The sequence below is a fragment of the Solenopsis invicta genome, chromosome 11, assembly GCF_016802725.1.
Source record: "Solenopsis invicta isolate M01_SB chromosome 11, UNIL_Sinv_3.0, whole genome shotgun sequence".
Taxonomy (NCBI): Eukaryota; Metazoa; Arthropoda; class Insecta; order Hymenoptera; family Formicidae; genus Solenopsis; species Solenopsis invicta.
This window is the reverse complement of record NC_052674.1, coordinates 12,286,279-12,303,765: the sequence shown is the minus strand read 5'-3', so window position 1 is coordinate 12,303,765 and position 17,487 is coordinate 12,286,279. Positions and strand designations below refer to the sequence as shown.

At 45.1% G+C, this 17,487-nt stretch overlaps 1 protein-coding gene across 10 annotated transcripts in view; it reads left to right on the top strand.

The window, feature by feature from the left end:
• The window catches only part of LOC105194137 (broad-complex core protein), a 59,874-nt gene that overhangs the window by 2,380 nt on the left and 40,007 nt on the right, over positions 1-17,487 (top strand). The window contains exons 1-2 of one of the 10 annotated variants that reach the window (XM_026138264.2): positions 15,200-15,988; positions 16,674-16,920. The exons of 1 other annotated variant lie outside the window; for it this stretch is intronic. The gene's annotated coding sequence lies outside the window, so the exon portion shown is untranslated. 8 more of the 10 variants (XM_026138254.2, XM_026138269.2, XM_026138266.2 and 5 more) reach the window with 8 other exon arrangements.

Genomic DNA, 17,487 nt, shown 5'->3' with positions numbered 1-17,487 from the left:
GTGGCGGTGGCGGTGGCGGTAGCGCGCGGCGTTAGTACCGTTTGGACTGGCGCGGCTAGACTCGCGCTAGACGAAGATAATGCCAGACGTTAGAGAGTGCCTGGCACATGACGTAATCCATTGCTCACTCGCTCGCTCTCTTTCTCTCTCTCTCTCTCTCTTTCTCAGTGCCGCGAGAGGCGCTCGCGCCTTCGTTTGTCGTGCGTCGCTCCGGGGCCGTGCCGCGACCGTGCCACGGTCGCCGCCGCGCCGCGTGTACGCGCGCTCGACTCGACTCTCTACGCGTTCACTCTCGTTTTCCACGCCGCACCGCACCTCGTCTGGCGCGGGGCTGCCGCCGCGTGGGAGTAATCGTTTTTTCCTCGTTTCCTTTTTTGTTTTTTTTTTTTAATTTTTTTTACATACCCGATTTCGTCACGTTACAGCGCCGCGTGCGCGCGCAAGAGGAGCGAAAAAGAGGCAGCGAGAGAGAGAGAGAGAGAGAGAGAGAGAGACAGATTTTATTTTTATTTTTGTTCTTCACTAACCGCGGGCGATTACGTATTTTTTTGGGGTGCAAGATTTCAGCGCCCGCGAGTTTACGCACGACGTCCCGCGTTTCGCATGTATATATAAATATACATATATTTCCTTTCTCTTTTATTTACGCGTTTACGATGCACGAGAGTCGGGAGAGACCACGTGTCGCAAATATTAAGCACGTGGTATAAATATTGAGAGGCGGACAATTGCTATTCATAGATGATATTTTTCGCACGCACCTGCGGTCGCGCGGAGAATTTCTTCAAATCGCGCTTCCCTTCGCGCCGCGTCCGTATATCGGCCCGCCCGCTCCCTATTTTTACGAGAGACCGCAGGTTAAGCTTGTTGCACGGCTGTGCAGCAACTTGAAAACACCAGTGAACCTAGGTATAAATAGATTCTGAGAGTACACACCGAAACGTCAGCGAGTGAAAGAGAAAGACGAAGAAAAATCGCGAGAAAGCGACACAGCGGCTGATATAGACGAGAGAACGGAAAAGAAAGAAAGAGGGGCGAAGGGAGGGGGGGAGGGGGGATAGAGGCGAGCGGCTCTGATAAAAAATATTAAATTATATGACGAAATCTTGCACAAAGTTACAATTTGCAATTACGTAGATGCAGTTGCAAAAAGATGTTAAAGTAATGATATTTTCCAAAGTATTGATAACTGTAAGTTTGCGTAATTAATTTCGAAATAGTATTTCAGCGAAATTATAACGATGTGGTGAATCATTTTAATAGTATGTGAGCAAAATTGAATTTAGAAAAAAATTGTTTGATAATTGGAAAAATTATTTTAGCCCTATTATGTATAAAATACTTAGAAATATGTTTTTGTATACATGCTTACAAAAATGCATAATTTTTCCTAAATAAAATATTACATATTCCGCATGGTAATATTTTAAATAAAGAATCAAAGGTTTTTGAAATAATTGTAAAATATCTATACCTAAAACTTAGATTTGTCTATTTTTTTGGCAAACATTACTTAGAAATTTTATTTCGACAAAACTGTTGCGTTATTATCGTCTTAGCGCAATTATTGCAAAATTTTTGTCGATTCACGAAATCATTGTTGCGCAATATTTGCACACAGAGAAAACTTTTTTCGAGTCTCAAAATATATTTGTTAGAATCAGAGAAACTCATGCGTTGCTATACAGTACGAAAAAAATTTCTTTGGTTTGAAAAAATTTGTTTGTCGTTCCTTTTATCAGAATTAAAGAAATAGTTTTGCAACGCAAATTTTTCTTTTTTTAATCTAGGAAATATATTTTCGAAATCAGAACAACTAAATTATTTCTTACATTTCTATCAGTACTTTTTTTGAAGTGAAAAGTTATTTGTTTAATCTAGGTAAATAATTTATTTACTTTAGAGAAAGACTAACAATGTCATTTCTTGAAATTTAGTAAATTTTTATTTTCCTCCAAGATATGTTTACTTCAACTTAAAAAAAAACCGACTTAAAGAAAAGATTTTATCAATTTAAACATAACTTTTCCATGGATGCAATGAACCGAGAGAGATATTTGGTGAGACAAAACAAACGTTTAGTTAAATAGTGACCAAATGAATTTTATATTATAGTTATATTTTAATTACTAAATATGCAGTTGTTTTGGTCAAACAATTGCTTTTATACAACTGTAACCAAACGGTTCGTTAAATATAACTAGGTTTTTGATACCAGCAACTACAAAATTCATTCGAATCGCCATTTAACTAAACGTTCGGTTGACATTTCTCTGAGCGGGGTAAGAAGCACGAAATGATGCAGCGTACGTTTCTGAAAAATTTAGCCGCCGCGCTACGTATGCGCGTCGTACGCGCGCGCGTGCGGCGTATATTGTAGAAACTTTCCGCGCGCGCACACACACCCGTCGGGGCGTGCAGAAGCGGATTCTCAAGGATGGCCTCGGACAAAGCTGCGGCTCGCGCCCACCTAATCCCCTTTGTTGGCTGACGTTTCGTCGATCGCGAGAAACTACATTGTTCCCACGATTAGATCCCGTCACCCGTCCGACCCTCGACACCGCGCAAACGCTCGAGTCCAGTAATTTTAGCTCGCATGAACAATTCAACGCGCGATTTACGATAGCACACGTGACGTCGCGCGCGTATAACGATGATACCTCCCTCCGCTTCTCTCGCTCTCTCAATTACACCTATCCGATTACGAGAACCGTAAGAATTTGGTAAATCCGATTAGAAGGAGAAAAAAAAAGTCGTAAGAATCGAGGCTGCTGTTGTGTTCGGTCTTTCTGCTCCGACTAGATTTTTTTTCTTTTCTTTTCCCTCGTGAAATCTTCTTATGTAAATATGTGTGCGAGTAGCCGTGCGCGTTTTCGTACTCGATTAATTCTTTAAAGATCGGTTTATTGCCCCGAAGCTTGCACGAAATAGGATAATTTCGCTTATCGGTCATCTAATCTTCCCAATTTCTACTTCGTCGGCGAGCGTTATTAAACAAACGACGCTATTGCAATAGAAACGCGGACGGGAATTGCGTATTAATCATCGCGCTCTCTCGAAATACAGCTCGTGTCTCCGTACGAATTTAATTTCTCCATTTTTGGAGTATTGGCATTTCATTAGAGTAATTAAAAAAAAAAAGAAACTCCTCCGGTGCACCCGACTGTTCGGTTCGATTCGGATTGTTATCGAAACGACCGCTAACCCTTATTAATTGATAACGCAGTTTGTCTGATCGCATATTTGCGCGGTAACGTTAAGACGTTGGGGCAATTAGAGCGGCGACGGCCAGTTAATTTTCTTGGAAGCACCTGCACGAGAGAAAAGGGATGTATCCGGTAACGGTGTGTTCTCCTTGAACCATAACGGACGCTGAATCTCGCCCGTTATTCCCGTTCTTCTCTTTGCTCCTTCAGTCCTTCGATTCTCCGCTCCCGAGAATCGTCCGACATCGTAAAATGGCCGTGCACGATCTTTTCGTCCTTGCTTTCCAACGCGGCTCTATGCACATAGAAATCGATCCCTTCGAGAGATGCGAAAAAAGACGATAATGCGGTTTTGCAAAATTTCTTTGTAAAAATATTCTAATCGTAAAATAATAGAAAAATAACGTGATATAATGATAAAAATATTCTTAAAAAAAAAAAAAAATAGGATAAATTTTTGAGTGTGATGAATATATTTCGAGATATATTCCGCCCGTGGGACGCAAATGAATAATTTTTACCTTTCTTGAATTATAAAAGAGAGAGAGAGAGAGAGAGAGAGAGAGAGAGAGAGAGAGAGAGAGAAATGGGATAATAAAAAATTGAAAATTACGGTAAAAAGGACGACGGACTGATCAAATTGTCTTTAAGGAAAGCTCGTCTCGGAATAAAATTCGTAAAAGACTAATATTCAATTACTCTCCGTACTACATTAGAGCACATTTTCCACGATACACCTATCGCGTTAGCTGCATATTCAGGGCACTTTTCATTTTATTGCAAATCATATTTCGCAGAATCGTCACAAGAGTATCGTCGGCGACACAGGAAGTTTTATCGCGCGTGTGTAGAGGCGTTAACACGACGAGAACAGATAGTCGAATTAATGCGAGGATATTTAGGCTAGAGAGTTGCGTAACGCATCCGCGGACTTGGCTTCGTAACATTTAAAAGCATAACTTTATCGCGCGGGCGGGATGTGATTCGTAGATGCGATTCTACGAATAGAAGTGTAGTTTGTACGTGCAGGTATGCATACACATAATACGAATCGGTCGATTAGATTGTACGCCTAGTAACTAGATTACGTTCGCGGCGAGTCACGCGTTATCTGCGAAATTAGACCCCGACAAGCGGACGCGTTATTTAGGCGCAACGGACGCTCGCTCGAAACGAACGGACGAACGAACGAACGAACGAACGCGTCTCGGTTGGGAAATCGCCGTTCACGTTACAAACTGACACGTCAGTAATGATGCTTCGACACCGTCGCGTATATTTTTGACACTGATTATTTGGCCTTGACGTTAGGCAGGTAACGATATCCGGCGGTATCGAATAGAGGAAAAAAATTTTGTCGCCCGAGTGTGCGAAAAACGGTAGAAAAAAAACAATAATAAGAAAATCGCAAACTTTTATACGTTTCAAATATTGCTCGCGCTAATTGCCGTACTATTAACATTGATTTAACTCTCCGTTGCTAGAAAAACGTGCTCGCGCGCTGATCTCCGTTGATTTATCTCCGCGAAAACCCGTTTTAGCATTACATACGATATACCCGATAGCCCAAGCCAGGGATACACTTGAGGAGATTATCGCGCGATATATCGCGTATCCTATTAAATTTAAACATTCTAAATGCGCGGAACGCTCGCGTCTCCGCGCTCGACGATCGATAGCGATCGATGCGAGAGAAAGAGAGAGTGCGCTCATGGAAAACGCGCGGATAAGAGCGCGCGAGTTCGATAAAATTAACAAAGCGAATTCATTCAGCGACCCGGTCAGCGCAAGTCAATCGAATAAATTCCCGCGCGCATCAATACAAGACGCACGATTGAATTGCGCGCGTATATATATCGCATATATAATATATATGTGTGTATGTATACGTATATAATGTACCTATATAATGTGTGTGTGTGTGTGTGTGTGTGTGTGTGTGTGCGTGCGCGCGCGCGCGTGTAAGTGCGTGCGTGCGTGCGCGCGTGTGTGTGTGCACATCACACGTATTGAATTCAGGTGCGCGGCGATTATGCGGCCACGCCACGTTTTGCATGCTGCGCGTTAAAATTCGCACGGTCGACTCCGTGCGTTGCGTACCTTGGGAAGAGGAAGGTCGCAGGTGCGAGATTTAACAAATCGCGTCTTAAAGGCTCTCATGACTGCGTATGAAGAGAAACTTGGAAACGATTAGTTCGTTGTAACGCGGTATGCTACGGATCTGTAAAGTTGACACGACATTCTATTAATATAAAAAAAAAAGTAATTACAGTCCCGGTAGTATTTTCTGCAATTTCGGAGTTTCTTATAAAAATAAAAGAGCTTCGCATTTTTTTTGCATCAGAAAACAAAAATAAAATATGCTATTTCGTGAATCTAGATATCTTCTATCTAAAGTACAGGAAAACGCAAAAAATTTGTTATTTTTGGTGTTAATTTCAATTAACACTACTCGAGTTCTATCATTGTAATTTGAAAACAAAAATCGCACAATTATCATTTTTTTACGTTTCAAATATTAAACACGGCACGCTTTTTCTCCAAACATCGTGCCGATTTCAGATATTAAAAAATTATTTAAAAATATGCAGTCATCGAAATTATATTTAAAATTGATTTCAGAATATAGAACTCCATTAGAATTAGAGATAATTATCTAGAAATCTCTAGAATTGCGATAGATCATCGGGATGTCGCTTTTTCTCCACGTACCGTGCCGCGTTTGATACATAAACCGTAAAAAAAAAAAAATTGTAATTGGTTGAATTTTGTTTTCAAATTACACAATCAATGATAGAACTTGAATAGTACTAACTAAAACTCATGTTAAAACGAATGATATTTGCTGTATTTTAAAGGGAGGAGGTATCATGCTAGATTCGCGAAACTGGCACATTTTTTCATTTTTCTTTTTTTCAATATAAAAAAATGCGAAATACTTTTATTTTTATAAAGGACTCCGGAATTATGTAAAGTGCTACTAGAACCGCAATTATTATTTTTTTATATTAATAGAATATCGCGTCGCGCGCGGCTTCACAAACACACCCTGTATCACTATGATTAATATGCTATTATACATTTATTAATACGTAATATATTAACGTTAATGTTAATACACATATTTCTGTTTTTACGTATGCGAAGAAAAGGAACACATAGTACATAGGAAGGAGGCAGAGAGAGAAAGAGAGAGAGAGAGAGAATAAGAGCCATATGCCTTTGATTTTCGTTACTATCGTTCCATCGCACAATATTAACTACGTTACTTCTCGCTCAGAAATAATCCACGAATACATGAATAGATTAAATATTAATCCTTTCCGCGGCGATATCGCGCGCGGTATCGATCTCTCATCTTTGCTGGTTTTATAGTTGTAACATTTTTAGAAATTTCCGTTTGCACGATCTTGCAAAAACTTGATTTCCCATAAAACTCAATTCAATGTTATTGAGATAATTAAGTATCTTAATTATTTTTATATAATTGTTTGGGACAATTATTTTTTTATCGTTACATTTATCTCTATTGCGCTTTTACGAAAATCGCGTATTTCAATACGTAATCGCTATCGCATCGCGGCATCGATATTAAAATTGCAACGTTCCAATGGTTATCAAATTATCAAACTTATCTCACGCGATAGCAATTGGCATTATTTCCTCCATTGCAACTCGAAAAGTCACGATTCTGAAACGAAGCGCAACGAGGAAAGAAGAGTCTCCGCTTCGCGTTGTGCGTACGTACGCGCGCGGGGACGCAGTCGATCCCGGGGCGGTTGCAGAGTCGATCGCTTAGAAAGGCCGAAGAAAGAAAAAAAAAATGCGAGCGCGATGCGCCCATTGTGAAAGCGGCTAGAAGGAGCGTCATTTTATTTAAGCCACTTGAAATGCGCACGTCAGCTGATCGTGACGAATCATATCCGAGAATCCGGCGGAGAGAGTAAGTTACCGCGACGAGGGTATACGCGCGCGCGCGCGCGCGCGCGGCCGAGTATTTATGCGTGCGAGGTTCCTTCCTTCGGACGACGACGGTTCTTTGTTTCGTGCATTACACGCGCGCATGTGCACATGCACACGCGTACGCCCACATCCGCGGACGCGAGCGAAAAAAATGTGCACGCGGCTACGGGCGCGGACGCCAACGCGCGCGCTCGCGCGCGCGTGTGTGTGCGTGCGCGCGTTTATATTGCGTTGCTAGAGTGTGTCCCGGGCGTATGAATTAGGCGGCTCCCAGAAATAGGCTGTTGTGGGAAAAAAAGAGAGAGAGAGAGAGAGAAAAAAAACAGAAAACACACGCGGCCCCGATTTCTTTCTGCAGGTTGCAGCCGCCTTTTTATCGTGGCGATCGAAGATCGCGAATCTCATCGTGCAGTTGTCGATGGCACTCCATACGGGAGCTATCGCATGTTACACGATATTTCGCGGTCACTGTAATTGACGCGCCCGATGATAACTTGATCGACGACGGATGGAGAAAGAATCGTTGAAACTCGAATCATCCAGAAATATCGATCTTCACTCGCGATACTGCGGAGAATAGAGCTGCGCTTTATTCGGAAGATCGATCCAAGGTCACGGTCCAGCGTTGAAAAATTGAAAGCCGCTTCGATGTGGAAACATAGGATTTTTTTTTTTTTTTTAATATTTCAAGCGAGGAAAAATAAACGGATGTAAAAAAGCAATTGTGAGCTTTTTTTCCCCTGCAAGCTCGCAATTTTCCACATATCGCGATATTAGGCATTTTTTTGCGCGTCCCATATCGGAAATTAATACGGCCAGTTAAAATAAGCGCACCCGCGGTTGTCATTGCGATGGTTCGATATATCGATATTTTTTTTCGATAGCCAATAATTTCACTTTTACACGGTGAAAGGTTGTCTCTCAGACAAATATCTAGATTAGAAGATCGACCGTTTTGTGTGTTTTTTTTTTTTTTAAAGCCCCAGCTATATTCCGCGTAATCGAGATCCCGCAGGATCCGTTTTAAAAATCGCTCGTGCACCTCGAAAGATGGATACAGCTGACGTTAATCTCTGTATTTCGATGTTGAGTTTCCTTCTGTCTGGAATCCTATTTTAGTTGGCGCAAATACACTCGCTCGGAATGTGGATCTTTTTTATCCCGCAATCGATGCTCCGCGCGCGGCCATGTACGCGCGCGAAATATGTTCGCAAGTGCGTAAATAAATTGCTACAGGTGCGTCTAGTTTCGCGGAGAAGAAAGGAAAAAAAAAGAACGAAAAAAGCGCCAGATCATACATCTGTCTCGAAGCGAGAAGAAACGTATCGAGTGCAGGCGGCATCACGGTCGACGACGAGAGCGCTCGTCTAAAAAAAATGCCACCGGCGCATCCTCAATTCTTTACTACGATCCGTTTATAACCCGCTGTCGTAAACATGTGTATATCTATATGTACACGTATACGCCTCATGTATATGTATCTCGCGATGCAAACTCGATGCAGCCGACTGTCTGCGCTACAATTAAAAATATAGCCGCTGACCTGTTTTCAGTATTTTTAAGCGCCGACGGAAATATTCGTGGATCATCGCGCCTCAATTAATCGTGCGGAATATCGTCGGAAAGTAGGTCGGCCCGAGACGCAGACGTGTGCAGAAATGATTTGGGGATCGATAATCGACGCGAACCGATTGTTTTCCAATCCGGTCTTTATCGCCGACCAATTTCGTCATGCGTATTCCCGTTCGAGACATACTCTCTAAATTCTTTGGAGTGGAATTCCACTCTAAAAGTGTGAAAATCCTGCCAGTTTTGATAGAGTGGCAGGATTTTCACACTTTTTGAGTGGAATTCCACTCCAAAAAATTTAGAAAGTATATTCGACAATTAGAAGCAGGGGAACGTATCCTTCGCGCGTCTCGCCGACCGTTCGAGATTTCGCGTTTATCTGTTGCTCGTTGTGTGAATGCTCGGCGTCCAAACCTGTTGGATCAGATGCATGCGAACGCAGTCGTTGTCCTGCGTTCAAATCACCTCTCCGCACGATGATATGCACGAATTGCTTTGATAGCAAAATTTCGCCGTGCAACTATGAAAACGTCGGGATTCCAATGTTAATTTTAAATCTGTCAAACGCGAAAACGCCGTGCGTGATCCGTCGTAAAAAAAAAAAAAAAACAAAACGTTTGTGCTCACACATTAAAAGTAGTTTTTTTTTATTAATAACGATCGTTTTCGCTGAGAATAACCGAAATAATCAAAAGTAATGATCGAGAACAAACGAAAGAGAATTCTGCGACGATTTTTAGTCGCGAGCGTGTCCGTAGCTACTTGAGATAATTTAAGATAACATCGTGATTTCGGCAAGTTCGATTTTCGATTTATAGGTGCAAAAAGATGTTCTCTGTGCCAATTCGGTCGCATTTTTATCGTCGCGCGGGAATAAAAATAGAACATGACTTTTGCCCGTAACTTCGAAATCCGGACTCATCCGGACGATGAGTTCACTCTGGTTTCAATCCCGCTTGGTTGGAACGGCGGAATCGCAGTAGTACAAGATAGCGTAGGAATAGATGCGAGGTATAGCGGTGGCACTAGCCTCGCATGAAGTAGCGCGTATCTAGTATTGGCCAGACGGTAAAAGGTTCTCGACGCGAGCCCTTCCCGCGGCTCCAAAAGTGGCGTGTGAAAGGAAAGTAAAATTCCTCGCACAAAGTGGTCCCATCACGGCAATATCGACGTTTGTTTTTTTTTTTTTTTTTGGCTAATCGGACAATTCATGCAAAAGATTCGCCTGTATCTATTTAATCGTATGCTCCACTTAATTCCTTAATTGTACTTCACTGATGTACAGGCAAGAATCATTGACTAATTATGATAAATTCATCTTTATAATTTCTGGAGTGCTAAAATCGTAGAGCTCTTATTTTTTTCGAGAGCTATGCACGATATTGTAATGTGTCATAAATGACCACAGGCCTAAAGTGACAATTATCTTAGAAGCAATTTTTAAGAATGCTTTGTAGCAGCAAGGATTAATTATAACGACTCTGCAAGTCGATTAAATTCTACAAAGTTCTTCCCATAAGCTCAGACATTCCCGACGGTTCGTATTAGATTCGGTTTTCGATTGATATTTTTTCCAAATTATATATCCGTCTACGAAACAAACGAAAGAAATTGAATTTAATCGAAGCCGGAGCGTCGTGCATCGTCGCCGATGCAATCGACTGAGGTTTTTTTTTCACCTGATTCGTCGGGTACCTCGGGCATTCCCACGTTTAACGCTATGTCGGCCATGGCGAAGCGTACCGTTGAAGAGAAATAATTGGTTGTTTGGCTGTCGACGGATTAGCCCGCTTGAGGTCAACGGCCACCAAATGTTTGCGAGTGCAGGGGAAGAGGAAAGGGTACCGGTTCGCGCAGAGGGGACGACGGTGGCAGAAGGAGAAAGAGAGGTTGTAGGAAGGAGAAAGAGAGAGAGAGAGAGAGAGAGAGAGAGAGAGAGAGAGAGAGAGAGAGAGAGAGAGAGAGAGAGAGAGAGAGAGAGAGAGAGAGAGAGAGAGAGAGAGAGAGACGAGGGTCTCAGTGAGGGCAGTCGGGCCGAGGCGAGTCGGGGACCGGAGAAGGATAGACGAAAGAATGGGGAAGGTACGTCGCGCGTAGCGATCAAACGTGTATGCTGCCCCCGATGCCTCACCTCACCGTCTTTTGTTACTTCGCGTGTGCAAAGTGCATTTGGGACCGGGCGGCCGCGTCGCTTCCCTAAACGCGGCGATTTATCGCCGTGCACAGTTGCCGTCGATCACCACGAATCCCGGAAAACGCCGGTCTTGCCGTTGGTAGGCGGCACTTTAACCGGCAGGTGCGTACCGCTAACGACGTTTCCAAGCCACCAATGGGGGGGCGGGGAGAGAGGGGGCCATTTTGGACTTCGTGCCGCGTGGTACGTCGTATTCATTAGCGCGATCCGCTGTCTATCATAATTAAATGACACTATATGATTCTCGGAATAGTTTTTTTTTTGTGTTTCATATCGAACAGGTGACCTAGAAATGCTAATGATCAATGTGATTAATTCTTGAGTCGACGATTGAAAATATCGTATATTTCTTCGATATTTCTTTTTCATATTCTATGTGTGTGTGTTTGTGTGTGTGTGTGTATGTGTGAGGGAGAAGTATACATACATATTTTAACATAATTTTGTCAGATTTTGGACGAGCCTCAGTTATTTAGATAACTTTAAACACAAAAAGAGGTCATGCAAGAATAGGTTCCACTCTAAATGAAGAATGTGTTACAGAATTCGTGCATAGTAATTATAGTAGTTACTATCGCTAGCACTATTCCAGAAATATCCTCGTATTAAGTTCTTTTATACGTGCGACACGTAATAATTTTGAACGCCCCATTTTTAGCATTTATGGCAACTTAAAAAAAAAAAATTATTTGAAATTATTCTCTACGCCGCGCGAGGCTGTCCGTTCGTACGAAAGCTATTGCTGTTTTATTTTCTCACTGAGGTAATCCGTATACGTAACGTCATATACGTAATGGTAAGCAGACGGCAAGACGATGGGGATTCGTCCGTGCGTATGAAGGAGATAGGGCGTGTGTAAGAAAGATCGATTCGGACGATTACGTGGTGCAGCCGCTTCTGGTTGCAATCCAAGCATCCACTCGAACGCGTACAATGTTACGTTACAAAGCGTTTCTTCCCGACTCTACAGCGATGCGTCTGTGAATATATGGACGCGGACTTTGAGTTTATAAGAAAAAAAAAAAAAGAAAAAAATAACAGCGCGAAATTACTGGCCAACATTTTCTGGACTTTCTAGTGATCAATCTTTAAATCGACATCAGACCTGTTATTCTCAGACACGTTCCGCTCACCCACTTATCTCCATAAAAACAATTGTCGAAAAACTAAATTATTTAATCCGATGCATGCAATTAGATATCGAGTTGGTTTATATAATTTTTGAGTAAAAAATGTGAATGGTTGGCATGAATGAACTATTCCCTTTTTTTTCGTGCAACTAGATAATTGTTGAATCAACTTGACGTTTAGCTGATCGCACTCCGGATTAAATATTTTAGTTTTTCAACAAATTTTTTTCTCAGCGTAAAAATTGAAGACCGTGAAATATTAAATGCTTCTATTTTTCAACGTAAGACACGCGAAATCAATTACAGGCAGTTATAATATTATGCGCGAACAAATTTCGTAAATTCGGGACAATTAATAAATTATACGCGCGTGTATATGCATTCACCTTCGCGAGCATACTTGAGAATCCGCCAAATCTGCGAGAAGCGCGCGCGCGTTCATTAAAATCAATTACGCGAGGTTGTAAATCTTCGGCGCGATTGTGTTCTTCGGGGTTAGCCACAAGTCCGTGAGATATTCTGCATTTAACGCAACTCCCGTATTTGGTGAGGATTTATTACGTCACGTAAGATCAAGGATTACCAGTTCCGCACCGTTCGCGCGTTCTTCGCCTTCGTCTCTTCTCTCTCTCTCTCTCGCAAACACGTGTCCATACACATGCACACACACACACACACATACACATGTATATAAACATACACACGCAATACTCTATCTCTCTCTTTCGCCTTCTCGCGGTGTGGTCACCTCTGCTTTTGGACACCTGCTGCTTCTCGTTGATGCAGACGCGAGCCTGCAAGCGAGGCGCAGCGTCACGTGATCGGACTAGTCGTTCTATGTATATGCGAAACCATCGAATGCGTGTACGGAAGGCCAGTGAAAGTAAGTTCCGTCGTTTCTGCCGTGTCCTATGCATATACCGTGTTTCGCGCTTCGTCGTCGGGGAACGATAATTTTGCGATCCTGGAGAGTTTGCGTTCCTAATATGCGCGATTTGATGTTCGCCCGCTAAAATCGTGTTATTAAACGGGTCGACGGTTTCGCATCGGTCTGTGCGCCGAAATAACATTTAGAGCGAAACGGGGACAAGTTAAATTCTTCTCGTGAAACTCGTTTTGGCAAAATCTGCGCATAAATATTTTGCCGCGAGAACATACATAGATAGCCAAACTTGGAGTTGTAGCTCTCACGTACTGTATTCTCGCACGTCGTTTCGAGATTACCATTGTTAATCGTTAATACAACTTTTCATTTCTCGCCGGGTATCGCAAATTATGTAACTCGTAATGAAGAATTAATACTTATCGATTCAACTTATCATTTCCCCCGCTATTCTTTCCGAATCATTTTCATTTTCCATCGACAAGATTTTCACGGAGCGATTTCGATGCGAATCGTTCTCCTCGATGATTACCTCATTTAGATTCGAAATTTCTCAACCGCTCGCACTGTAATTAATTTGTAACTAATGTGCGATTGTTTTTTTTTTTTTTTTTATCGCAATCGCAATTACGAGGGCACGTGTCACTCGCTCGGAATGTGCTACAGGCATTTACGCAAATCTGTGACCACGTGGATCATAGAGAGAAAGAGAGAGAGAGATATGGTGGAGAATGTCGATAGGTAACGCGTGGAAAAAAAGGGAGGAAAAAAAACACAGATAAAAGAGACGAAGGAAAAAGCGTAGTGGAAAAAGTGGCGACTCGATCGGCGGAGGAACGTCGCGAGCGTTCGTACGCAATCTAGTCCAAGCATAGGTGCCACAGCCCTCACAGCCTGGGCTCCTAGGAATCCAATCAATAAATATTACAATGGAACCCCTAGAGAAGTAGGGGCGCAGTATATCCTCCTCTCGCCTCCACCTCCAGCCCCTCCATCTCTCTACCGCGCCCCATCTCCTCTCCCGCCGTCATATTTCTCCTCCTGCTAGTCGCTAGTCGGAGGAAAAAGGATCTGTCCTACGTCGCGCTCTCGCAGTCGCTTCATTCCTCGTACACTCGCTCGCCGCCTCGTCCTCGACCACGTCCGCGAAACTTCGTCTCCCACCCCGTCGTCCGGCACAGCCGCCCAACCACCCAATCACCCCCCTCCCTCCCTCCCGCCTCTCGTACCGTCGCCGTCTCCGCGCGCCAGCCCGCGTGGCCGCCCCCGCGCGCGCGCGCCCCCGCGACTTTTCTCGCTCTCTATCCGCCTTTTTCTCATCCTCCCGAAGCCCGCCACCAGCCACCACCCGCCCCTTGACGGGCCCTCGAGCCCACCACCGTTTACATTTTACTTTTCTAGTAGCGAATTAAAACCGCGTTCATGCGCAGCCCGTGGAAGGGCGTAATGATTTTTTGAGGGGCGAATCGAGTGGGGTCGCCTACGGTGGTGCACGGCTCGCGGCAGAAAGAGAGAAAGAGAGACGGAGAGAGGGGAGGGTAATAGCTCTGGGTGCTACTGTGAGTTTAGCAGGAGCAGGACGGCGCGCGTGCCGCGGCAAGGATACGTACTCGCGCGCATCCGCGAGCGAACGAGCGAGAGCGAGTCAACGCGTTTTTGCTTCGTTAATGTTAACGAACGAGGGGTACATAATTATCGGGGAAACGGCGGAGCGGATCCCCGTTTATCGATCTCAGTCGAAACATGCAGGAACCATTTTACGGTTTCGTTCCTCCTGTCGCATCCGCCGCGAGCGCCGAAACCGGCGCCCCCTCCCCCCGTCCCCCTTCCGCCGCTTCCCGTCGATCTCTCGCCTCGAGACAACATTCGCGAGGCGCGAATCTCATCCATCCGTCCCTTGCCTTCCACAGCTCGTAAATCAAAGCCGAAGATCGAGCTTCAAAGCGTGCGTGGAATTCGAAAGATCTCGATTCTCGGTTCTCGGTTCTGGAGCAAAATTAAATCTCAATACATATCGAGAGACGTTCGTCGAGAGTCTTTCTCTCGAGTGCTTCGAGGAAAGACGCGCAGCGGTCCTGTGCGATCGTGCGCCTTCTCCTTCTTCTCTCGTTCTCTCATCGGCTCCTCGAGCGTATCCAACATTTTTACAGCTCTCGCGACCGGACTCGGCTCGCGGCGGCTACGCGCATTTTCGTCTCATGAACTGATTACGGCGGGGTAGAGCGCGCCGGCGGCGGCGGCGGAGAGAGAGAGATAGAGAGTATGTGTGTGTGTGTGTGTGTGTGTGTGTGTGGCAGAGGGAAGACCACCAAGATTGCGGGGTACACGGGGAGAGAAACAGCCGCCGCGGCCGCAAGCATCAACCTCTCCCACCATGGCGCCCGTGGCCGGCTCTCTCGTTCTCGCGCGCCTTCGACTCTCACGCTCTCTCTCTCTGCGTACGCACTATTTTTTAGTCCGCACTTATTACGACAGATGTCTCATGCTCCGATAAAGAATAACGGCGGGCAAAGCGGGAGCCTTCCCCCCGCATGCTAGTCCTAACCAGGCTCGGGAACAGCAGCCCGTACTTGGTGCTTCGTCGGCTCGTGGTGTCACTGTAACGCCGCCGGTTTACGTTACGCACGTCTCTCTCTTTCTCTCTCTCTCTCTCCTTTTTTTTCTTCCGGCTCCTCCTCGTTCCCTCTGTTTCCCTCTCTCATTCTTTCTTCCTCCTCCTCCTCTCTGCCTCTCTCTCTTTCTCTCTCTCTCTCCCCCTGCTCTCTCTCTCTCTTTCTCTCCTCTTTTCCCCCCTTTTTTCCATTTTCAATTTGCCACCGCGCGCGCGGCTCTCATCTCGCTTTTAAAACTCCCGAGCCGGTCACTGCCGTCGCGAATCGGCAGCTGCTCCCCGCGTGCGATGCCGCGACAGTGATTATGCCTATCGTGCCCTCGTCCATCCGACCTCGAACTAGCACCGGGGATCGTTGTTTCGGTCGTGGGGTGTAAAAGGACGGACGTGCACTCGCTCCTTCCTTCGTCGATTGGTGCCTAGCACACGTGGGTAGGTAACCCGTTCATCGTACGTTCCAGACGTGTCCATCCGTGCCGTCGATCGTTATCGTTTCGTTTCCGCGGTTCGCATTTCGTATTTCGCGGTTGAAACGAGGCCGGCGGCAGCGGCGGGCGGAAGAGATAGAGAGAGAGAGAGAGAGAGAGAAGGGGAGCGAGAAAGCGATCTCTCGTTCATCGTTCGCTTTCGATCGTGTTCTTCCCGCGAGTGTCACAAGATATTCGGTCGGTGCGCTTCTCTCGAGAGCACCGAGACAGCCGGATGAGATTTCGCTCTTGGGCGATCGCGGCAGTGCAGCTCGTGGCAACGTGTGCGCGTAAGAGTGCGCGCGTATACGTACATGTGCGTATGTGTGCTTTGCGTGATAGGAAGAAAGAGAGAAAGATTGAGAGAAAGAGAGAGAGAGAGAGAGAGAGAGAAAAAGTGGTGTCTTCTCGCGTATGTGTTGGCGCGCACGTTGAGTGCATCGCGCGCGCGAGCGAACGAACGAACGAGTGAGAGGGAGGGTGGATGGATGCATGCGTACGCACATGTGCACGGTGTGCAACCATCGCCGCCAGTAATGAGGGGGTAAATCGGTTCGGACGCGCGCTACTCTGTCTCTCTCTTTCTCTCTCTTTCTCGTACAAGTAAGATCCTTGCAGTAGACGCAGAGAAAGAAACGGATGGTTTTCAGACAAACGGCGATAACGAGGGCACCGCCGGGATTCAGTCAATTGGTACCGCGCGTCGTCGGTGAACGATGATATTTAACTGCGAACCGCGTGCCACAGAGTGACAGCCGGCGTGGAGGAAAGGGACCGGAAGGCCGTCAGACCGCAGACGGAACCCAGAAGTTGGAGGATGGTGGTTTGAAATCGGCGAGACGACACCGGGAAGGCGACGCACACGTGAGAGCGACTCTCTGACAGACCCCCCACAAGGTAATTAACTCCCTGGCCTGCGTTCGAGCGTATACAGCTCTAAAGTAAATCTCGCCTCGTTAGAGCCGTCCGCAGTTTACGCTAACGATAGCTCCATACATCACGGAAATTGGCGGTACGGTAATCGGCCTTCTATTCCGATTTCTTACCTCGCAAACTCGCAAGCTCGCAGCCCAATTACGTTCGCTCGGCGATTTTTCCTACTTCGTACGTTTATTTTTACTTCGGTGACACTTATTTTTGCGAATTTTCATTCGCCTTGAGGAATAATCGCGTGACACAATCCGCATCTCCTCTTTTCCTCGCGCTAATTGGACGTCCGAGTGAATTCTTCCTCGGTGAAATTTTAATCCCAAAGTCGTATAAAAATCCGTATAAAAATGATCGTTAGAGCGATCCAAGATCTGCTTCAGAATTACATTCTCAGGCGTAATTCAGGGATGGAAACCGGAGCATTTCCAAGACGAGAGTGATTATTCATATTTATCCGTGTCACTAGTTACGCGACGAAGGTACATTTTTTATACCTGTGTGTCACAGAAAATTGTATCCATTATGCCGGGGCTT